General features: G+C 38.2%; 1 pseudogene across 1 annotated transcript; it reads left to right on the top strand.

Moving 5' to 3' along the window:
* Positions 1 to 274: 274 nt before the first annotated feature.
* LOC143534116 (peptide chain release factor APG3, chloroplastic-like) lies at positions 275 to 16,966 on the top strand (annotated as a pseudogene). Its single transcript, XR_013135477.1, has 15 exons — positions 275 to 436; positions 525 to 581; positions 1,191 to 1,271; positions 1,370 to 1,427; positions 1,510 to 1,612; positions 1,700 to 1,751; positions 2,280 to 2,329; positions 2,627 to 2,692; positions 2,775 to 2,939; positions 3,722 to 3,794; positions 3,890 to 4,022; positions 4,102 to 4,152; positions 4,247 to 4,298; positions 16,572 to 16,655; positions 16,743 to 16,966. The product of XR_013135477.1 is annotated as a peptide chain release factor APG3, chloroplastic-like (transcript).
* The last annotated feature ends 8,544 nt before the right edge of the window (positions 16,967 to 25,510 follow it).

The following is a 25,510-nucleotide window of genomic DNA, read 5'->3' as shown; positions in this document are numbered from 1 at the left end:
AAAGCTGCCAAAAAGCCATTTTTTTGTCCCAAGCCGATATTAACCCGATCCAAACTAGTTAAACTGGTTGTATATTTTTGCATCCAAACCAGTCTCCAATCCAATCCAGTTTATCTTAAACCGGTTTCCAACCCTATACAAGGTCCGACGGCCCATCATTAATTCCGGGTTCGAATCCAAGTCAGCCCGACTTGGATCTAAACAAAAGCTCATTTTATCCGTTAACACTCCTCTCTCTGGCTCAGAACAGAGCTCTGTAGTATTCCGTACACTAATGGTGTTCCTGTCCGCAATGAGCAACATTCAAATGACGTCATATCGAATTGTTCCTTCATTACCACCACAATTCTCACCTCGATTCAACCTACCGAACAGATGCCTCTTCGTTCGTCCTTTGCGAACTCAAAAACCGCTCACGCGAATCGTTTGCATGGCAGTAAGTTCGAGTTTCACTTCGTAATTGTTCTAATTGCAGTAGCTAGGGTTTATGATATTAATTTTGATGTTTTGTGGTGTGAATTTAGGAGCCTTATCTGTTGAAGAAACTTGATTCGGCTGAGAAAACCTGGAAAGAGTTATCGGTAATCCTGTTTAATTTTCTGTTAATTTGTGACTGTTATTTATTGTTTAAATAACAAAATATATTTTGATAATTTTGTTATCTGGTACAAATAGTTCTAATTAGGAAATAGTTCAGTACAGATATATATTTTAGGTGCAGTTTCGTTCATTAAACACGAACGGAACGTCTGGTTTATTGTTCGCTACGAAGTTCTTTCATTAAATATTGAACATTAAATATTGAACGAACATGAGCAAGAAATTTTCTAATCATATCATATAGATTTAAGCAAAATTATTAACTGTAAATAAAAAATATATGAGTAGCCGGACCGAACCGTCGACCCTGATCATTCTTGGTTAGCCAAATGTCCAAATCAGATAAAAGTCTTAAAACGTTGTTTGTTTACATTTGTGTTCATGAACCGTTCACGAACAAGTTCATTTCCATAATGAACGAATATGAACAAAAAATTTTGTTTGGTTAGTTGTTCATGAATCGTTCGCTTGTCTGATAAAAGCTTAATGGACGAAGTGATGAACATGAATAAAGCCTTGTTTGGTTCGGTTGGGTTCGTTTACAGCCCTAGTTGTTATAATATGAATATTGGTTGATCATCTTGATATAGGTTAAGTTAGCAGATCCTGATGTGGTTTCAAATCCTAGTGAATATCAAAAGCTAGCACAATCTATGTCTGAACTTGATGAGGTAATGTCTTTTCCTCTGATCTTCTTTAGATCCTTGATAGTTTGCGTTTCAGTAATTAACATTTACATGAACAAATTTGCAATGTTGTGAACTACTAGGTTGTAGCAACATATAGAGGATTCAAGGATTGTGAGAAACAACTTGAAGAGTCCAAAGGTTTTGTTCGCTAATCACTGTTTCGTAACTGTTTATATACTTTTGATGTTTGATTATTTAAGATGTTATGTTTGTGTTTCAGTTTTATCAAAAGATCCTGACATTGATGAAGAGATGGCTGAGATGATAGCTTCTGAAATTGAAACTTTATCTGACCAACTTTTAGTTTTGAAGAAAAACTTAAGGTTCGGTTTCTGAAATGACGATTAATCTTGCTTCCCTTTTTGATTAGTTCTTGTAGTATTAATTTAATACCTTGCATCTACTGACAGATGTTACTGATTCCAACTGATCCTCTGGATTCTAGAAACATCTTGCTTGAAGGTATGTTTTTTTGCTAGTAACCTGATGACATGCCATTAGGCTTGTAAACGAACCGAATGAAATTCTTTTGGCTTTAAATGAACAAACGATCGGATATATACAGGGGGTTCCTGTTCGTGGTTATTCGTTAAAAAAATGAACATGCTTGTGAACAGTATAAACTAACGGTTCAGGAACGTAAATGAATGAACATAACTGTGCTAAACTAGTTAAAAATTAATGTGAAAAACAATGTGTTTGGGCCTAAAAAGTTATTAGAACTAGACTAAGTTGTAATGGGCCAAAAAATTTAAATGAACATGTGTCCATGTTTTCGTTTAACTAAATAAAAAATGTTTTCGTTCGTTTATTAATAACCAAACATAAACAAACTTCCCGTCGAGCCGTTCACAAGCTGTTCACTGAACGTTCAGTTTGTTTACAGGCCTACACGTCATCATATTTTCAACGGTTCTGAATTATTTAGCCTGCACAAGCCAATAAAATCTTTTTTATTTACACGTAATCGATCTAATTTTTATACCACAGTTTGGGCTGGTACAGGCGGTGAAGAGGCTGGACTTTGGGCCGCTGACCTTGTAGGTACATTATTTTGTTAAATATTTAGATGCAACTAATATTATTACTGCAGGAGACTCTGAAAATAGTTTTCTTTAGGCTATAAACGAACATGAACAGGGCATGCTCATGCTTGGTCGTTAAGTAAATGAACAAAAAATATTGTTCTTGTTCGTTTGTATTATTAAATAAACGAACTTCCCGTAGAACAGTTCACTGAATGTTCAGTTTGTTTACATATCATTACACTTGTTATGATCCAATACATTCATATTTCAAATTTACTGATTAATTCAGACATATTGTGTTAAAACTAGGTTCGTATGTACCAGCGGTACTGTGAACGAAATTCGTTGAGATACTCACCACTTTCATCTTCAGAGGTATACATATTATTACATTTGTTTTTTTTTTCTTGCTTTTACGAATTTAAAGTTTTAATCAAAATTATCTTAATAAGTTAAGGCTGAAAGAGGAGGATACAAGACTTATGTTATGGAAGTTAAAGGTGCTCGGGTATATAGTAAACTAAAGTATGAATCGGGTGTCCATAGAGTCCAACGTGTCCCTCAAACCGAAACCCAAGGCCGTATACACACTTCAACTGCCACAGTGGCCATCATGCCGGAGGTAGTTACTTTACACCTTATGCAACTTTTAACTACTTTGCTAGTGCTACTTAAGAAGTTTGACGTGATGAGACTCGAGTTCATAAACAAGGTGGCAAAATTGGCAAGTGGGGCGGGTTCGGGTGATGGGTCAAGGGTCAGAACAGGTTTGGGCCAATATGGGTTCTAAGCATATTGAGTTCGGGTCAAAACGGGCCATTTTAAACAGTCCCAATTTGGTTCAGTCAAAATGGCCAAAATGGAGTGGGGTTGAAATGAGTCGTTTTAAATTGAAAATACCAAAACAGGTTTGCCCGCTATATTTTTTTATTGCCGCTGGTAGCGATGATGGAGATGGCTACGTCGGTGATAATGATGTTTTTTGATGTGGTGGGGGGATGGCAGGGACCGAGGCGGAAGTAGTGGTGGTTGGTGACGGTGGGATGTTTGAGGCGCTGGTGGTGCGCATGTTAAGAGTTAATTGTCTTTTGTTACGAACAATATGTGCTACAAGATTTAGTGGAAGCATGATACATTTCCTGGGTTTACCACTTATTCAAAGTTCCAGTTAAATATATATAAACTGTTATAAAAACATTAATAGAATGTCCTTTGAAAATTGTTTATTTTTTGTCCCTTTTGACCCGTTGACTAATTTATGTATGGTTAACACGACTATACTTGAAATAGTCTTTGTCCAAATTTTTAGATATTTTTACAAATAATGTGTATCAAATATGATTACAAAATTTATAAATTGTTTATAATTTAAATTTTCTAAACTTGATAACATCTTGGTTTTAGGCAGAAGAAGTTGATGTGGTAATTGATCCAAAAGATATTGATCTCACGACTGCAAGATCTGGTGGTGCTGGAGGTATATTACTCGTTAGCACATATTTTATTTGTCTCACGCGTTATAACCAAATCTATGTTACGGAATTAATTTGTTCACATAATTATAATATACAGGTCAGAATGTGAATAAGGTGGAAACCGCAGTGGATCTTTTCCACAAGCCAACCGGAATCAGAATCTTTTGCACAGAAGAAAGAAACCAACTTAAAAATAAAACGCGTGCACTTCAACTATTGCGTGCAAAACTGTAAGTCAATAGTACAAATTTTAAAGTTATAATATCACCTCACTTAGTGTGTAACTATCCTTTACTTCATCTTGTTAAGGTATGAAATAAAACTGAAGGAACAAGAGTCTCAAAGAAATCAAAGAAAATCTCAGGTTTGAAAATAAATTCGGTTACACAATAACTTGCATTATAATTTATAAACATTAAAATGCAACTGCGAGATAAACGATTTGTTTTTAATGGCAAGTTGGTAGTGGCTCGCGTTCAGAAAAGATCCGTACGTATAATTACAATGTATCTCCACAAACTAGATGTAGGTTCCCTGGATGGATCTACACGAGATATCTCGATCTACGTAGATGCGGAATCCCTGCGTAGGTCGTTACGAGCGTAGAAAACTAATCGATAAAACACACGATACGAATAAACGAACACACGTTATATTATAACCGAAACACGTGATGTAATATCACTGATTACGGAGAACTCTCGAATACACGTCTGACGACTTACAATTCACGAACTGAACGAACTAGATCATCTCTAACCTAAGCCGTAACCTAGGTATATATACACGACAACTTCGCCTGATATGTTCAGGCGAAGTTGTTGCTAACTTCGCTTGACTAACAAGTTCGCCTGATAAACGAACTTGTCAGTAACTTCGCTTAAACATAAACAAAACACAATTAACATTACAGACTCGATTACAGACACTAGACTATGAACTACTGAAGTTATGCACCAACAGACTCCCCCTTGGCATTAGCTTCATATCTTTATCTTTAAGCACTTGTCTTGTAATCTTCATGCATGCACTCCCTCTCTTACACAGACCGTGACTACTCGCTGATATTTCCTCGCTTCGTCTTTCCAAGCAGGAATATAGAATATCTTCTTCTCGTTTAACACCTGCAGATCAGCTTTAGATAAATTAACAAGATGCATCGGATCATACACTCTTAGCACTTCTTGTTCGTCTTCGTCTTCCATCACGGCTTCAGCAGTCAGGCAATCCACATACCACCATTTCAGATCTTTCAGCACATCTTGAGGCATAGTCTTCATTGGAACCTCTTTCAAACACCGAATCGGCTTATATTTCATCACCATCCAAGGTTTGCCATCTGCTCTCATTCCTCTTTCAGTATCTTCAACTAATTTCCCTTTCTGTGGTTTTAACAACTCAAACTTTTTCTCTTTAATACTTTCTTTCCGTACTATCTTCCCAATAACTCTCGCCATATTATCATCACTTCTATTAATCAACCCCAGTCTGGCCAAATCCTTTACCTCACACTCAGGTAAGGTATTTAGAGATCTCAACGTCCTCTTAAAGTATTGGATCCCATCATATCTTTTCACCACGAACACTTTTAGCTGTTCATCATATAACCAACAGATAATGCCTTTCTTTGACTCAGCGTACCCTTTAATATTATAACTTTTCTTGAACATTGTAGGTACCACTGGCTTCTTCGTTTTGATAAACCAATGAGCATAGCCTTCCTTCCATCTAGGCTGCTCCTCCCATTCTGTATCATCAACTACTGTATCTTCACATACATTCGACTTCTCAACGGTTGGAAGCTCGTGTTCAACATTCTCCTCTACAATTTCACCTTCTTCAACATCATCTTCTATCACTATCTGTGCACCAATCTTCTCAATTTCTTCTAATGGCAGCACATCATCATCACACACATCATCATCTAACATATCATCATCCAACTCCTTCAAGGCATCGATCACATCATCTTCCATCTCCTCGTCATCTACCATCACCACCTCATCACCACCAGAACCGCCAGCTGCACCTGCAGACTCCCCCTGAGCTGTGGTTGTCCCAAGAGCTTGAGTAGTTCTTGGCAACTCACCACCTGCACCTTTCGATGCATTGGGATCATCGTCTCTGTCATTCTTCTTCTTTGTCCTGAGCTCGTCGCCTTTACAGCTCGTCTCCCCCTGACAACTGTTTGATAAATGTCAACCTTCCTCATCAAATGCTATCGATACCCCTGCTGCCTCTCCTGAAGAAGAATTTTTCAATCCTTTTCACTCTCAGCAAGGAACAACCATTGACGAGCTCTCTTCTAACTTGGAAGACAATTTGCATGTCGGTTCGGTTCCGACCACGAGAATTCATAAAGATCACCCTTTGGAGAATGTGATTGGTGATGTGTCCTCCGGTGTACAAACAAGACGTAGCTTGAATGAGCACACCTGTGTTTACACAAGCATTAAGGAGACAGGCATAATCAACGAATGCTTGTACACCTGCTTTATCAGCCAGATTGAACCAAAGAATTATCAAATGGCTCTAAAGGACAGCTCGTGGGTCGAAGCCATGCAAGAAGAGCTGGCTCAATTCAAGAAAATGGAAGTTTGGACTTTGGTTGAAAAACCAAAGAATGTGCATGCGATAGGCACAAAATGGGTTTTTAAGTGCAAGAGAGATGAGAAAGGGATTATTATAAGAAACAAGGCGAGGCTAGTCGTTAAAGGTTTTAATCAACAAGAGGGGATTGATTATAATGAAGTGTTCGCTCCTGTGGCAAGATTGGAAGCCATTAGATTGTTTTTGGCATTTGCTGCTTATAAGAAGATGAAGGTATTTCAGTTAGACGTGAAAAGTGCGTTCCTAAATGGGAAAGTTGATGAGGTTGTGTACGTTGAGCAACCTCCGGGTTTTCCTGACCCAGACTTTCCAGACCACGTGTACAAGTTAAGCAAGGCGTTGTATGGACTACATCAGGCACCTCGTGCCTGGTACTCAACTTTATCAGATTACTTGCTTGAAAATGGGTTTGAAAGAGGGAAGATAGATAGCACGTTGTTCTTCAAGAGAGAAGGAAGCGACTTCCTGCTGGTGCAAGTCTACGTGGATGACATTATATTTGCTGCATCAAAAGTCTCCATGTGTCAGGAGTTTGAGGCCGTCATGAAGAAAATGTTTGAAATGAGTGCTATGGGTGAACTAACTTTCTTTTTAGGATTGCAGGTTGATCAGAAGAAGGATGGGATGTTCATTCATCAGACCAAGTATGTCCATGATGTGCTCAAACGCTTCAAGATGGAGGACAGCACTCCATTCGATACTCCAATCTACGTCAACCATAAATTGGGTGCTGAGACAGACAATGACACAGATGTGGACCCAACTCAGTATCGGGCTATTATAGGTTCTTTAATGTACTTAACTGCTTCTAGGCCTGATATTATGTTTGCAGTTTGTCTTTGTGCTCGTTTTCAGGCAAACCTAAAGGAATCTCACATGAAGGGTGTGAAGAGGATCTTGCGATATCTCAAAGGTGTTTCTAAGCTGGGGTTGTGGTACGCGAAGGGAGGAGACTTGGAGTTGGTAGCTTACACAGATTCTGATTATGGATGGTGCAATCAGAGTCGGAAGTCAACTACTAGAGGATGTCAGTTTCTAGGAGGCAGATAGTGTCCTGGCAATGCAAGAAGCAGACATCAGTCGCCATTTCAACATATGAGGCAGAATACATGGCAGCATCCAACTGCTGCTCCCAGGTTCTGTGGATTCAGCAACAGTTACGCGACTATGGTCTGAATTTCTCACTTACTCCAATTTATATTGATAACACTGCTGCGATCTCAGTAACTAATAATCCCGTAAAGCACAGTAAAACTAAACATATTGACATACGTCATCATTTTATACGGGATTGTGCTGAGAAGAAACTGATTGTGCTTGAAAAGGTGGATACGCTTGATAATTTCGCTGATTTATATACTAAAGCGTTTGACAAATCAAGATTTCAAAACCTTGTTGAGTTGAATGGGATGATCAATCCCGAGTAACCATGCTTTTTGTGCATATATAAAAAAAAAAAGTCACTATCGCTTAAAGTTATGTCGGTTACCTCAGTTTGAAGGACATATCCTCGGATATGTTTGGTCCTCATTTTCTACTTGTAGAGTTTGAGGATTGCCATTAACCAGATGACTGAATGTGACCGGGGCGGTTTATGATGTGTTTTTATTCTTTCGCTGAAAATTAGTCGTTCATACTTAGTTAGAATGACACATACTTGTATGTGGTCGGTCCAGCGGATCCATTGGATCCTCAGGATAACCGTTTACCTGAAGACTTTGAACTGATCGGGGCGATTGAAGTCAAAATTTTTTTAGGGAAATGAAATTATTTTTCAAGTCTACTACTTCGTAAGAAGTTCTGTTACTATGTTTTAACAGAAAATTGATCCAACCTTGGAAAATGATAGATTTACTGATTCTGTGTGCTTAACTAGTGAAGTTATTAGGCTTAAAAGGCTTTAGAACAGTCATTGTATGTCATAGTAGCTTTTTATGGTGCGTAAAAGTAGATGTGATACAAACTAAATCTACTCGATTTTATGTGGAAACTTCTTAAGAGTTCTCATGTCTTCATATATATCTTTCCGTATGATAGGCAGAAAAGCGATTACCCAGTCATACACGAGCCTGTTAGTGTTCTGATTCCCGTGAAGAAAGCGTGTCAAGAGACTGCAGTGATCCAGATTCGGGACTTGCAGTTGTTCTCTATGTGTTTGATAAAAAAAAAAAATTATAAGTCATTTAGACATTCTTTAACTCGAAATGTCAATCATGATGTAAGAAAAAGAACGGGAAGTAGAGTCTAAAGATCGAAGAATACTTACAACTTAATCAGACACTACGGGTCGAAGTCAATTCGGGGTGACTTGGGGAAAGCCAAATACGCTTTGAGAATAGATAGGAGGCATCATAATCTCTGAGTTGTTGCCTACTTAATTTTTGAGCTTAATTGAACTTAACTCGTATCACAGAAACGATGAAAACCATCTTAAGTTATTTACCTGCCTACAACCTGTTTCTTTATGTCATAATACAGCTAAACACGGATCTATGTGACAGTCATGTAGTTAGTATGATTCATGTTCGGATCTTTTCTAAAACATGGTAGTCCCTGTCTAGACTGAAATTTGATCCCTTGTACTTTAATTTTTAAAAGTTTTTCGTACTTAGGTAGTTTATGATTTTATAACTGGTTACTTGGACTTGATCGTGTCATTTAATTCTTTAAGGAAGTTTTAAAACTTAATTGCAAATTGTTCAAATTATAGGGGTGTATTTTGTAAAATCGGCGAACTTGTGATTAACTTCGCCTGCCCTAGGCGAAGTTATCCACAACTTCGCCTGTGTAACTCCGCCCCTATATAAAGAATACTTAAGGTCAAACAGTTCATTATTTTCTGAAATTCTGCGAACTTATCGTTTTTTTTTTCTTTCGATCATTGTGCTTATTTTTCCAGTTTCCGTTTCGATTTCAAGGTGTGTGTTGTCATTATATCGTATAATCCTTGTTCTCCGATGTTAATCAGTGGTCGTTTCAACCCGGTTATGGACCTCGGACCGTCGGACGGTTCAATCGGATTTTTCAAAAATTGTTTTACGTGGTTCTAATCAGTTTGATCGTCTAAATAACCTTAAAATCATGTGTTTCGGACCCCTCAATCGTCAAACTAACCATGAAACATCAGATTTCCGAGTTTGAATCTGCTTACTGTCGCCGATTCATATTCAGGCGAACTTATAGGTTAAGCGAAGTTATCCGTAATTTCGCCTAAGGTTTAACTTCGCCTAATAATGAATTATGCAACAGTATATGAGGCGATGTTGTGGTTAGGCGAAGTTATCATTAACTTCGCCTGGACCTTTTACTTAAAAGTTAATAGACGAAGTTACAGTTGAAGCGAAGTTGTTTACCAACTTCGCCCCACCTTTAACTTCGCCTACACAGAATAATCACAACTTCGCTCATGGCAACAGTCGAACTTGTGGTTTGCCTTGACGGTCATCTAACTTGATCTGTTTGTTGCAGATATGGCTGCAGTAGTAGGTGCTGGAGGTGCTGGAGGAGATGAGGGAGGAGATAATCAAAGGCAGTTCTTCCCGTGTCATAACATGTATAGACCCAGATGCGAGTGGTGTGGAGGATTACCGCGAGATAATTACATTCCTCCTTCGCTCGAGGATATTCCACGCCATTACGACAACTCTGCCGATTTCCTTGCCCAACATTGAGGATTTCTGGCAGACAGTGGAATATGACTGCCGCGTCGACCCCCCGGTGATGCGTGCAACGGTGAATGGTCAGGATGTTCAGTTCTCGTCTGAACAAATCCGGGTGGCTCTGCATTTCGGAGAGGAGACGAGGGACGACCCGACTGAGTTTATTGCCCCGTTCCGTGATGGAGCATTTCTACGAATGAGATATTCTGGTCCCTTGGGGGATACACAAATAAGGAAAGGTTTCTTGCTCGATCAGTGGCGCTTCCTCATGCACGTAATGATTGTCTGCATGTCAGGGAGGAAGGCGGGCACTGACGGGATGGGCGCGACCTTGCAGTCGGCAATGACTGCTCTGACTTATAACAAGCGTTACAGCTTGAGTCAGATGGTCTTCTATGAGATTGATCGACAGCGAAGGGCGATGGGGCGTGAGAGATTCATCATGTATCCAAGATTTCTCCAAATGATCTTGAATCATGTTGCTCCCACGTTGCCTCAACGTCGCCCTATCAGATACGTGGAGAGTGTGAACAAGCGTATCTTTGCTCAATGTAGAACTTCGAGTGCTAGAAGCAAGCCTGAACTGCGTCCTAGGCATACTCCACTGTTTGGGTATTTAATCAACCCGGAGTATGTTCCTGCTAATGGGGACGAGTTTAGAGATCCTCAAACACAACAGGCGGGAGCACCTCAAGCTGTACCTGCTGCGCCTGTTGTGTCAGCTGAAGAAGAGGTAGACCTTGACGCTGCTTTTGGCGGCCAAGGATTTTTTGACATGGACCGAGTTGATCTTCAAGAAAATATACAGGTCTCGGTTCCACAGAGTACGGGAGTAAATGTTACTAGAGCAGCTACGACGGTGGATGACTCAGATTTTGATGATGTAATGGATGAGGCAAGACGTATGATAGTGACTTAAGAGAGGACGTATGGGAAGAGAAAGAGGACAGATGACGACAGTGAGTCAGAAGAAGAAGACATTCATAAGTTGATCAGACATTCAAGAAGGGACAGGACAGGTGCAGGTAGGGGAGCTGGTGAGAGCTCTAGAGTCATACGTTTCGCTCCGCCCGCACTGTCCGGTATGTCAATTGTCCCTACACCATTACAGGTCACAAGGCCAAGCGCCACGGACGTTCCCGTGGTGGCTACATCATCATCTGTTGGCCTCCCATCCATCACACTCCAGCTGACGACTCCAAATATTGTATCGTTGCCGCCTCCAACGCTTACTCCGTCGAAGGTTGTTGCACAGGTTATTGAGTCGACAGTGGTTCACACTGCAGGGTTGTAGGTCACGATACCACCTGCGGTTACGTCCACAGCTACTTCTGATGTCCCGGTTTCATTCGAAATCCCTCCTCAGTATACTCAAGACATATCTCACATGAGGTTCGATTTCGATGCAACCCTATCAGACTCGGAAAGAATAGCTGCACTAGAGCGGGTCGTGGCAGAGCAATCTAGGATATATCTTATCCAGACCCAGGCTATTCAGCGCCTAGTAGCAGAAAATCAACTACAGTCGTCCCTCCTGGTTGAACATGGAAAAATTATAGATGCTATGAAGGAGTTCTTGGCATCTCAGGTGGAGACGAGCTGTAAAGGCGACGAGCTCAGGACAAAGAAGAAGAATGACAGAGACGATGATCCCAATGCATCGAAAGGTGCAGGTAGTGAGTTGCCAAGAACTACTCAAGCTCTTGGGACAACCATAGCTCAGGGGGAGTCTGCAGGTGCTGCTGGCGGTTCTGGTAGTGATGAGGTGGTGATGGTAGATGACGAGGAGATAGGAGATGATGTGATCGATGCCTTGAAGGAGTTGGATGATGATATGTTAGATGTTGATGATGTGTGATGATGTGCTGCCATTAGAAGAAATTGAGAAGATTGGTGCACAGATAGTGATAGAAGATGATGTTGAAGAAGGTGAAATTGTAGAGGAGAATGCTGAACACGAGCTTCCAACCGTTGAGAAGTCGAATGTATGTGAAGATACAGTAGTTGATGATACAGAATGGGAGGAGCAGCCTAGATGGAAGGAAGGCTATGCTCATTGGTTTATCAAAACGAAGAAGCCAGTGGTACCTACAATGTTCAAGAAAAGTTATAATATTAAAGGGTACGCTGAGTCAAAGAAAGGCATTATCTGTTGGTTATATGATGAACAGCTAAAAGTGTTCGTGGTGAAAAGATATGATGGGATCCAATACTTTAAGAGGACGTTGAGATCTCTAAATACCTTACCTGAGTGTGAGGTAAAGGATTTGGCCAGACTGGGGTTGATTAATAGAAGTGATGATAATATGGCCAGAGTTATTGGGAAGATAGTACGGAAAGAAAGTATTAAAGAGAAAAAGTTTGAGTTGTTAAAACCACAGAAAGGGAAATTAGTTGAAGATACTGAAAGAGGAATGAGAGCAGATGGCAAACCTTGGATGGTGATGAAATATAAGCCGATTCGGTGTTTGAAAGAGGTTCCAATGAAGACTATGCCTCAAGATGTGCTGAAAGATCTGAAATGGTGGTATGTGGATTGCCTGACTGCTGAAGCCGTGATGGAAGACGAAGACGAACAAGAAGTGCTAAGAGTGTATGATCCGATGCATCTTGTTAATTTATCTAAAGCTGATCTGCAGGTGTTAAACGAGAAGAAGATATACTATATTCCTGCTTGGAAAGACGAAGCGAGGAAATATCAGCGAGTAGTCACGGTCTGTGTAAGAGAGGGAGTGCATGCATGAAGATTACAAGACAAGTGCTTAAAGATAAAGATATGAAGCTAATGCCAAGGGGGAGTCTGTTGGTGCATAATGTCAGTAGTTCATAGTCTAGTGTCTGTAATCGAGTCTGTAATGTTAATTGTGTTTTGTTTATGTTTAAGCGAAGTTACTGACAAGTTCGTTTATCAGGCGAACTTGTTAGTCAAGCGAAGTTAGCAACAACTTCGCCTGAACATATCAGGCGAAGTTGTCGTGTATATATACCTAGGTTACGGCTTAGGTTAGAGATGATCTAGTTCGTGAATTGTAAGTCGTCAGACGTGTATTCAAGAGTTCTCTGTAATCAGTGATATTACATCACGTGTTTCGGTTATAATATAACGTGTGTTCGTTTATTCGTATCGTGTGTTTTATCGATTAGTTTTCTACGCTCGTAACGACCTACGCAGGGATTCCGCATCTACGTAGATCGAGATATCTCGTGTAGATCCATCCAGGGAACCTACAATTGGTATCAGAGCCAGGTTGTATTACCAAATAGTGGAGAGAACTAATTGTGCAGGAAGAACACACGATTTGAAATGTGCTCAACTTTCTTTTCAACAGTTGTTTTGGATGTCGAGGCTGTACTACCGCCCGTTCGTCTCACATATGGTGGGACATACGGGTTTAGCGGAGAACTCTTTTTAGTTGTTTTATCTTTCTCTCCACTATTTGGTAATACAACCTCCTCCTTTGTCTTACCCGACTCGAATGACTTATCCGAATCTGATGAGACCGGACTCGGAACATAAATTTTAACACTTGACACAGGCGGACTTGTTTCGCCTCTACTAACATCTGGTTCTTTACTAGTTACCTTAATTGGAACTGTCTGAACAACCTCAAAGTCAACAGATTTCTGATTACTAGGATTAAAAGTGTAATTGTGATTATAAGGTGGTGGAACCTCATGATAACCAATTCCTCCCCTCTTAACAGAGGAACCTTGATCACTAACAAGGTGATCAAGAATAGCAGAGGAATTTCTGAACTGCTCAAGTTTTCTATTCAGTTCCACCACTTTCACCTGGTGATCAGCAATCTGTTTTTCTCTTTCAGCTATTAGTTTGGTTTTTTCTTCCAAAACTTCATAGTTTAGATCAATCACTTGAATTTTTTCAGCAAGTTTTGCTTTTAGACTTTTAATATCTTTTTCACAAGCTTTTATTTTAACTTTATAGCTATTTTCTCTTGCTTTTGTAAAATGATGATCTTCTTTTAGAGTTTTAAACTCAGCATCCAAACTAACATACTGATCAGTTATAGTTGCTAATTGCTCTGACAAGTTTTCACATTTAGAACAAGTAGGTTTAGAACATACCTCGGAGAGCTGGTCTTTAACATCAGCCATGAAAGCTTTTTCTTCTCCAGTAGCTTTCTTATTTTCTTCATTTTCAGCATTTGCCAAATTTGCCTGTTCAAAGATTTCTTCAGAATGCAGGTTCCAGTTATATTCATCATCTTCTCTGGAAATCATGGCACTATAATCTTTACTACCCCCATTATGCTGTGTAGACTTGCCTTGACCACGTTCTACACGCTCATTTCTGCACTCCTTAGCAAAGTGGCCGTTTTGCTGACAGTTGTAACATCTTACCTTCGTCTTGTCAAACCCTGGCCTTCCACCGACAAACTTTCTTCCGGTCTTTTTCATAAACCGTTTCACTCTTCTCACGATCATAGCCATCTGCCATTGCAGATCCATTTCTTCCAGATCATCAGCATCATAGTCTTCATCCAACATAGCTGGATCAACAATCTTCCCCTGAATGTAGTTCTCATAGGAAGCAATAAAAGAAGCATAGAGAGCAAACTGCTCTTCAACAGATTTGACACTCATAGGCATCTTAGAGTAGTTGTTGCTAGGAATACTTGGAGAGCAACTACTCTTGCTTGCTTGCGGTTTAGATGCACTAGATCCACCTGCTACAAAGCAAACATCACCATTCGTGTTGACTGACACATGCCCCTCATGTGATGAGTTGGCGCCCGACTCTCCCTTCGAGTAGTAGGCAGCTGATTCAGTCTTCGAACCTGAACTAGAGTTGACTTTAGCACCATACATACCTGGATCTTGAACCTGATCCGTAGGTGTCTCCTTTCGGTTCGGAGCTTGTTAACTGCTGTCTCAAGGTCATAGTCAGCAAAGTCTTTATCTTCTCTCATCAACACAGTATACATCTCCCATTTTGGTGGGAGAGCATCAAGAAGCTTCTCAACAATCTCATCTTCTTTGTATGCAATTGAATAGTTGCTGAGTTCAGTCATCAGATGATAAATTTGGTGATGATATCATCAAGTGATTCGTTTTTCAGATACTTGAAGACCGAGAATTGAGTTTTGAGCAATTTGATCTTCGAAGCACGGATTCCCACATTTCCTTCAAACCGGTTCTCAAGAGCTTCCCAAAGCTCTCTTGCTGTCTTGTACTTTCTAAAAGTATGAAGGATCTCTTGTGGAAGAGCCATAGTGATAGCAGCATGAGCCTTGCTCTCGGCCTCATACATCTTTTTCTCTTCTTCTTCCATTTTGCTGTACTTTTTGATCTGATCACGACCTTCGTACTCCATAGTTGGTGGTATATAACCATCCTGGATGCACACCCACATCTTTGCATCCTGGTACTTGACATATTGTTCGAACCGATCCTTCCAAGCAACGAAGTCGGTTCCTTTAAGCAACTTTGGGGCCTTAGTAGCTGACCCTGCTTCTACTTCCATCTTAACTAACTCTGAGATGTTAATTGACGACATCTTTCTCAAAAACTAAGAAACCCGAGAAAGAAAAAAAAAATTTCTTCTAAAAAGTACTGTAGGCGAAGTTACGGATAACTTCGCTTAAGTCTTAACTTCGCTGAAGAACTTCGCTGATTCTTAACTTCGCTTGAGGTAAGCGAACTTAGGAGGTAGGCGGAGTTGTAGAGAACTTCGCTTGAGTTAGGCGAACTTGAGAATGTAGGCGAAGTTGTGGATAACTTCGCTTAACCTTATATCTTCGCCGAAACCCTACGAACAGTGACGGCAACTTCGCCTGATGAACACGAAGTTTCTGCAGATCTGATTTCTGGGTTTTTCGAGGTTTTTGACGGTGTAAAGGGTTGAAAACGATGGTAGGAGGTAAGAATGACACAAAAACACAGAAAACACGTCCCGCGAATAGTCGAAACGGGACGATTTCTACACCCGCGTGAATATCCCGAACCACACAATCGAGCAAAAGCTCTGATACCAATTGTAGGTTCCCTGGATGGATCTACACGAGATATCTCGATCTACGTAGGTGCGGAATCCCTGCGTAGGTCGTTACGAGCGTAGAAAACTAATCGATAAAACACACGATACGAATAAACGAACACACGTTATATTATAACCGAAACACGTGATGTAATATCACTGATTACAGAGAACTCTCGAATACACGTCTGACGACTTACAATTCACGAACTGAACGAACTAGATCATCCCCTTAACCTAAGCCGTAACCTAGGTATATATACACGACAACTTCGCCTGATATGTTCAGGCGAAGTTGTTGCTAACTTCGCTTGACTAACAAGTTCGCCTGATAAACGAACTTGTCAGTAACTTCGCTTAAACATAAACAAAACACAATTAACATTACAGACTCGATTACAGACACTAGACTATGAACTACTGACATTATGCACCAACACTAGAATCATAATATTTCAACTCGTGTTATTAGTTTATATAACACGGATTCTATTTTATAACGTCTTCATTAGGACAATAGGGTCACTGATCATAGATTAAAGATGAACTTTGAGCTCACTTCATTTCTTGATGGTGACATTGAGACAGCTATTCAGGTTCAATTTCAATTTATTTTCACTATTATTGTTTTTTTTTCTATAAATATTATTTATACTTATTATTTATTTGACTTTGTTATGCAGTCTTGTGCTTCTATGGAGCAAAGGGAATTGCTAGAAGAGCTTGCTGATTCGGTAGGAACTGCAGCACGATAATTTTCAGTTTTTCGAGTCGTAGCTGGGTCGATAATCAAAACCAATGAAGTAGGGATACGGTTGTTTCATTGTTTTGTATATCTAACAGTATTTTACGCATGTAATATTAGAATTTGATGTGACTTGATACATTTATATATTTTAATACAAACTTAGGTACTTTTATATATATGATAACATTGGTTACGCTATGAATTTATATATTCTAATCGAACCACTACTGTCAGTTATTAAAAAACTGTAACCGAATATCGGTGGGTTTGTTGGTTCAGCTATTTCGGTCATGAGTGATTACCCAAAATGTTATTTATACTTATTATTGTTTTTTTTTCTATAAATATTATTTATACTTATTATTTATTTGACTTTGTTATGCAGTCTTGTGCTTCTATGGAGCAAAGGGAATTGCTAGAAGAGCTTGCTGATTCGGTAGGAACTGCAGCACGATAATTTTCAGTTTTTCGAGTCGTAGCTGGGTCGATAATCAAAACCAATGAAGTAGGGATACGGTTGTTTCATTGTTTTGTATATCTAACAGTATTTTACGCATGTAATATTAGAATTTGATGTGACTTGATACATTTATATATTTTAATACAAACTTAGGTACTTTTATATATATGATAGCATTGGTTACGCTATGAATTTATATATTCTAATCGAACCACTACTGTCAGTTATTAAAAAACTGTAACCGAATATCGGTGGGTTTGTTGGTTCAGCTATTTCGGTCATGAGTGATTACCCAAAATGTTTTTAAAAAAGTGGGAGTTGGGATTTGATCGAGGACCAGAACCATGAAAGTTTTAGCCAAGACAACCAGAGTTTGGTTCATGCTTAACAGTCAACTATTTGTGTCGGTTGCTGCTCTGGTTAAGTCAGCACATTCGCCACCCGACCTTGGTCGGATGTAAACAGATATTCCAATGGCTCAGTCTTTATGAGAGTGAACCACCAGTGGTTCAGCTATTTCGGTCATGAGTGATTACCCAAAATGTTTTTAAAAAAGTGGGAGTTGGGATTTGATCGAGGACCAGAACCATGAAAGTTTTAGCCAAGACAACCAGAGTTTGGTTCATGCTTAACAGTCAACTATTTGTGTCGGTTGCTGCTCTGGTTAAGTCAGCACATTCGCCACCCGACCTTGGTCGGATGTAAAGAGATATTCCAATGGCTCAGTCTTTATGAGAGTGAACCACCAGCGCACAGTCGGTTTGAACTCGGGCCCGGGCCAATTTATTCACACCGTGGATCCCCTACCAACACACCCAAAGACTGAGAACAGCAATGCATATATAAACACACCCAAAGACTGAGAACAGCAATGCATATATAAAGCACTACCCATGAACCTTTTAGAGCCCGACTTAACATCACTCTAATCACCTGAACTAAAACTTTAGTTGGCTCAGTTGATAACCCCTTTCAATGGCACCCTCCGAACCCACTTTAATGCCCCCACTTGGGTCACAGACTCGCGTCACAAAGTCCAGCAGTTTTTTAAAGTTCCAGAAAGCTTATAAACAGTAACAAGTTCTTCTCCCTGGGCGATGTGGGAGGGTACTCACATGGGATTTAAATTATATTAAATGGATATGAAGCAGTAGTGTAAATATCTTTTTCTAATATAATTATGTTTTGACAATAATATGCAAACTACTTTATTAAGAAGATAAATAACCTTATATTGAATAGTTAAAATCAAATTATATAAAAGGGTATCGTCTTATTTTAGCTGTTATTCATTTAAGGGTGTTAAACGGGTTGGATCGGATTTATTCGAATCAGATGCTAACCTGACTTAAATATACGGAAACCAAATTCGAGTTCGGTTGTGACTATTTTTTCAAGTTTTTGGTTCAGTTAACCGAGATTTTGAAGTTTTGGCCATTTTTTGCCCATTAAATTGGTTTGTTGTTAAGTTACACCAGTTTGTTAATATAATTGGTTTAGTCGGTTTGTTGTATGTAATTGGTTTGGTTTGTTTATTCGGTTAGATAATGTTTGTTATCAAAACTGGACCACCATACTCGGTTAGTCGGTATATAAAAAACGTAACTGAACAGTGGTATGTTGGTTCAGTTAATGATTACGAGCGACTCACTAGTTAGTTAAACAACCATAACCAACCAAGGTTTACAAAAAACTAAAAAAGATAGGAGTTGGTTTTGATCGAGTACGAGAACCATGGACAGTTTAGCCAAGCCAGCAAGAGCTAACAGTTCGTGCTATCCTTAACAGTCTGTGTATATATGCGCCGGTTAGCTGTGCTCTGATTAAGCCAGCACGTACGCCACCCAACCTAGGTTGGATGTAGTAAACCGAAGTCGGGCCTGGGCCAGTTAATGTAATCCAGCAAGAGCTAACAGTTCGTGCTATCCTTAACAGTCTGTGTATATATGCGCCGGTTAGCTGCTCTGATTAAGCCAGCACGTACGCCACCCAACCTAGGTTGGATGTAGTAAACCGAAGTCAGGCCCGGGCCAGTTAATGTAATCTGTGGATATGCGAACACTCAATTAGGACTGATAACTGCGATGCATCACATGCATGGCCACGAACCTTTAGAGCCCAACTTACCCACGCTCTTGAATCCTTGGGTTGATTAAAGTGTCATGGTCTCGTTCACTTTCCTAACCTTCAAACCGACTTTAATGCCCCACTCGGGTCACAGACTCGCGCGTGAATGAGTCCGGCGGTGTAGATATTTTGTTAAAAGACTTTTAAACTGTAATACTATTATTTCGTTGGGCGATGTGGGACGGCGCCCACTTGAATTTAAAAAAGGAAATACAAATAAATAATAAACAAATATTATTAAGTAATTGCAAAAGTTGGTATTTTGCATGTAGGTTAAGGTGACAAGCAGTTAAGATTTTAAAAAGGTTATAACTTTTTATTTGTTTATATTTGATTATTATTTTTTGTTTTTTTTTATTTAGTAGGTTAGATACTTATGTAATGCTCATGATGAATAAATAGTAAAATACAAATATAAATGCTCTGGCTTTTATTATTTTTTGATTATTATTTGATTATTTAAAAAAGCAACAAAAAAAAACAAATATCTTTTGCTATTTGATTATTACAAATAGCAAAAACGTTGTTGTTTTTTTATATACTAGGTTAAGGTGAAATCGGTTTTTTATATAAATATAGAAACATAATTATGTAATTGTACATTTTGTAAATTTGACGTGGTATCAATAAATTATTTATGCTTTATAACTAATTTGACGTGTTAAAACAATCAATATATTATTTCATAAAATATTGATCAGTAGGCGTATATGATTACAGATATTTTTTTACGGTTAATTTAATTAAAGAAAATAACAACTAAACTAGCAAGAGGCTAGACTAGATACAATAGTACACCCGGTTACATACACCAATAACAAGTGTTGTAAAATGAAAAAAACACATCATTTTCCCGATATTATTCACCCAAAAGTAGTTAAGTCTCTTACTCTCTTAATGTCCTCGATTTCATTGACCGAAACCTTTTTATTTTCAAAAAGTGCCTCGTTTCTAGCCTTCCATAAGCACCAACATGCCGTGAGAATTACTAATTAGAATGTCTATTAATTTGACTTCTATTGGCCGCTAGTGTGAAGATCATGGATCTCAAAAGGGTACACCGGCTTGATTCCGTAACAACTGCCAATAAATTGTCAAATTACTAAGGCAACGTAGCATGAAATTAGTATATGGTTCGTCAATTCCCCTTCTCCTTCACATATTGGCGAACTGATTATGCGGTGAATGTCCCGTCTCTCTCTAACTCCCATACTTATCTTCCCTTTCATCCGAAACAATGTCCGACAACATATGACAGTCCCAAAATTCTTGGACTTCATTTTGGGTACACGATTCCTCAACCCACGTAAAATTTCACCATTATTTGTATTTGATTTTTATTAACACGATTAACTTGGCAGTACATATCTTTTTATCATATACCAAGCAGCATTTATAGGGTTTGTTTGAAATGTCATATATTGGGATGCTCTTTACTTTGTTTCAAACCGATTAAACAAAAAAACGAGTCGAAACCAGTAAAAATTAAACCGAATTACATTACGATTGTTGGTTCGGTTTTAATATCGAAACAGAATGAGTATTCGGTTTTAACCAAAGCAAAGCTATAAACAAAAGAAGATGAAAGAATAAAATAAAGTTTATTCCGTCAATTCAAATCGAAACTTGAGTTCGGTTTTAACCAAAGCAATTCAAATAACAAAAACAAAAGGTAAAAGAATAAAATAAAGTTTACTTTTGCGACTGAAGAAAAAGTCTTCAAACCGATTCCGACCCAAAAGTTTTGTGTTATAAAAAAGTGGGAGTTGGGATTGAGCAGGAAACCATCAAAGTTCCTAGACAACAAAGAGATCATAGCTAATTGAGAAGAGAGGGTTTACTTATAGTTGCTATGCTCGCTCTGAAGTCAACGATGTTGCTCTGGTTAAGTCAACACTATGCCATCCAGACCTGGTTGGGTTGAATGGAGTTAAACTTTCATCCTTCCCTGCTCAATCAACCTCTCCTTACCCACTTTAATGCCCCCACTTGGGTTATAAACTCACGCAACTGAATCCGGCATGTGACTTTTCTGACCAATGCTTATAAAAACTAATAATATTTATTCCAATGGCGATGTGGGAGGCTGCTCAATTGGTCAGACTAACAAATTGCAATTTTGTTTGATAAAATAATTGACTATTTTAACATATACCAAGAAAACAATTGTTATAAGGTGAATCACCATGAATCTAATACTTGGATTTTCTTTTTCTTCAACTTGGAAGGGCTAGCGGGGCACCTAACCCAGCGGATAAAATTATTGACTGTTCAAACCAGGGCCGCCCCTAATGTTTAACAAATTAAAGCTAGGGCTTTAGGCCCCTAAATTTTTAAGACCCCAATTCGAAAAAATAAAAAATTTAAAAAAGTTATATACTTGAAATATATTAATTTTACTTCAAGTTAATAGGCAAACAATGTTGTTCTGGCGTAGTGGTAGTGTGTTATTGTTTTCTCTTCATTGCCTCCGTTCGAATCACGCTTTTTACAAATTGTTGATATTCTTTTTTTTTTATCTAATCCCAATAAAGGGATCAACAGCATTAAAGGCCTAATTGCAAACAGCATGTATATATTTTTTTAAATAAAGATTAGCTCAATAACTTTTTTTTAGTATTTTATATGTTCTTAGATTAAAGATTAATTCAATAAGATGAAGATGTGTAGTAGTTCCTAATTGCAGTCTTAATTTGTATCGAGTTTATAAGGTTGAATTGGACATAATCTTATTTATCCTGTGTATTTTTGCTTGAAATTAAGTTGATATATGTACATTATAATTGTAAGCCCAAGTAAAATGACCAATGTATGTGGCGTTGTCCACAAGATGATTTTCAATATCCTTCGTTCAAGTTATATTCTTGACGTGTTTCTCTATATATTTACATAAGGGTTGGTTTCTTTTAAGTAACAAATCATGTACTAGCTTGCTTATGAAATAAAATAAAGTAATTAAAGAGAAATGATACTATTTTGGTTTAAATTTAATCTATTTGTTTAAATAAATGTGAAGCAAAGATTAAAATTATGGAAAATCAAACCCCGTATTTTTAAAAGGGCCTCGGATTCTTTATTCGCTTTAGGCCACCAAAACGATTGGGCCGCCACTGGTTCAAACAAATACCATGAAAGGAAAGAACCGGGCAAAAGAAACAACAAGGTTAGCCATCATGTACCAAACCGGAGACGGGAACCGTGGACGCCCGAGGAAGGTGGGTTGATGATTGTGTATTGGACCATCAATATCGGAACGAATGTTAGCTTTTGGTTAACCATTAATGAAAAAATATAAACCCACGTGGGTCGGGAAATTTGCCACTTTGTTGCTTAGTTTTTGGCGAAATGGAGGGTGATCTGCCATAAGTGTGTAAGGCTTAACACGCTCTATCGATGCGCTAAAAAGGACCAACCTAATTAGTGGACCGAAGAAGTTGAATTTCGCGCTCACTGACTAACAGTTGTACTACGAGCAACGGTAAGAGTGGATTGAATAAGGAGTTATGTATTCAAGAAGAGGAGGAGGGGGGGGGGGGGTGCTTCTCGCACCCCAACACATTAACTAAATCAATGTCCAACTCAAGTTTTTGAGACTGTTAGCTAAATAAAATAGCTGAGCAGGCTATTGGTGTGGTTTATGTGTTGCATTTTTTGAATATGAACTCTTGGAATAAAAAGTTCTGCTCAAAACTATTCAGGTTTGAGATCAACAATACTTAACCCAAAGGTTCATAATGATTTAATAAAAATTATACCTAAAGTTGAGAAACAATAATCGCAATCATATTAATTTTATTTTTTACAAACTTCAAAACCATGTCGGAGACGGTCTGATTTCAAATGCTTTTAAAAAATATACAAAAAAATGAGATAAATACAATTAGTCAGTTTACTTAGTTCTATTTCGACGAAAATTATACAAAAATAAACAAACTTGAACCATGAGTTAGTTAAACAGCATAAACTGACAATCTAGTTTCACAAAGAAAAAATAAAAAAATAAACGTTTTAAAAAAGTTGGGATTTAACAGACAACTAAAATAAAATAAAAACGAAAACGTCTTCAAAAAGGTGGCAGCTGGGATTTGATTGAGAAGAAGAATTATTTAGCCAAGGCTACAAGTGTACCTGTTTATATATGTTGGTTTGTTGCTCTGGTTAAGTCAGCACTACGCCACCCCGACCATGGTCGGGCGGAACATGATATATAGCCTAAACAAGCATTTAGGGAGTCCTTTGAGCCAACACTCTCCTCTAAACAATGGCAGCCCCTCTGGGCTGTGAAGCCTGGCCTAACTAACAAGTATCTTATGGCTCGAGTAATACCTCTCATGGTTCGTTCTCTTTCAATGGCACCCTTCAAACCACGTACTTTAATGCCCCCACTTGGGTCATAGACTCTTGTCACAGATATTACGTATGTGGTTCAGCAAGTTTGTTTGTTTATGCATGTCTTGCGAGACTCTCATTTCGGTTTTATGAAACGTATTTTAGGAATTATTTTAAGCAAGGGTCTGTCTTGAAATTATTTTAGGAATTCATAGCTAGTTTAAGCGTTCGACAGAATCCCACTCAAATTACGGGGTCTATTTGAAGATATATTTGAATAAATATTAGAGTTCAAAAAAGATTTGATTTGTGTTTATCTTATGATATAGTTTCCTTCTTTCATTGTAATTGATCCTCATTACGGAAGAGTCCTTAGATTTATTTGTGAGCTTTGAGGACCTGTATGAAGTGAAATTCAGGTACGGTTTTGCAATAAGGATATGAACAGTGATGTTATTATCTACTATGATTATATAATAGTTCAAGTATAGTTGATATAGTTGAATCGCATTCAAAATATGGTTTTTGGGATGGAATGTGTGGCGTCAACCTATAGGGTTTCTAGTTTAACTAATTTATTCCCGAGCCGAGTGTGTACGATTACCTTTTGATTTATTAGAAGCAGAAGAAGAATTAGTAGCAAGTTATCAAACCAAATATTCCAAACCCTTTTATTTAGTTTATATCAATTAAGGACATGCATTTACTCATATCATATAAGCATTGTCACACACAAAAAGTGTTTTATCATATTATATTTTTGTTTTGAAGTGTTAAATCTGCAATCTTCTAAGAAATATAACTTCGCAATATAATTAACATAATTATAATAGCGTATACAAAGCAACACGTTTAACGTGAATTTCAATTTTCACAAGCAGATATTGGACATTTAATTTGTGACATAAATAAAATGGTTGGTTTTCTACAATGTCAATTTAGAACACAATATTAACTTCAAGTAGGAGCCAGGACTACATATAATTAGTTGTATAGTGTCGATCAGTAATCATATTATTGAGTTGGCGACAAGAGTAGTACCAAAATAATAAATATGCATCATTCGAGGCCCTTTGGGTCCTCATGAGCAAACAAGACACATGGAGCAAAAGGAGCTCCATGTGAGCATGCGGAGCTCTATCAACAATAGTCTAGGAGGAAGGCATTCCAAGATAATATTGCTATTGACCTCGTAAGCCTATATAATCTCCTAAGGTAACATTCATTCTCTTCCAACTCACTTTCACTCTTTACTACTAATCTCACAATTATCTTATGACTGGATAGCCTTCTACTAAGACTAAACGGTCTTTTTATTTTTAACAGGTAGAATGTCCGGTACAATTGAAAAAAAGACTTCTCTAAGTAACATATCGGTCTCTTCATAAAGACGTAAGCTTTTTTAAAAGACATAGTTTCTTCAAACGCCAAATAGGTTATCCAAACTCTGGTGTAGACCTATACGAGGCATATAGCTCATCCACGAAGAGCTATACGAGTCGCATAAGGTCTATACGATGCATATAAGAACTAGTTTCTTTTAAAGTATAACATCTTAACGCAATGAACCATTAAGAGACTGTCATACAACCGCGTGTTTTTTACTTCATTTCCCTTTAAAATTTTTAAAAACAAAAAGGAATAACCAAAAACAAACTGTCATCAAACACAAAGATGAACACTATAATTATTACGAGAACATTTCAGATCCTTCCTTTCTTCAAAATCACCCAACACTAATAATAATAATAATAATAATAATAATAATAATCAGTCGATTCAACAAT

This window comes from Bidens hawaiensis, unplaced genomic scaffold, assembly GCF_021521415.1.
Source record: "Bidens hawaiensis isolate Kalapana, Puna unplaced genomic scaffold, B.hawaiensis_p1.1 tig00010069_1, whole genome shotgun sequence".
NCBI lineage: Eukaryota > Viridiplantae > Streptophyta > Magnoliopsida > Asterales > Asteraceae > Bidens > Bidens hawaiensis.
The sequence above is the reverse complement of the archived record's forward strand: the minus strand, read 5'-3'. Positions and strand labels throughout refer to the sequence as shown.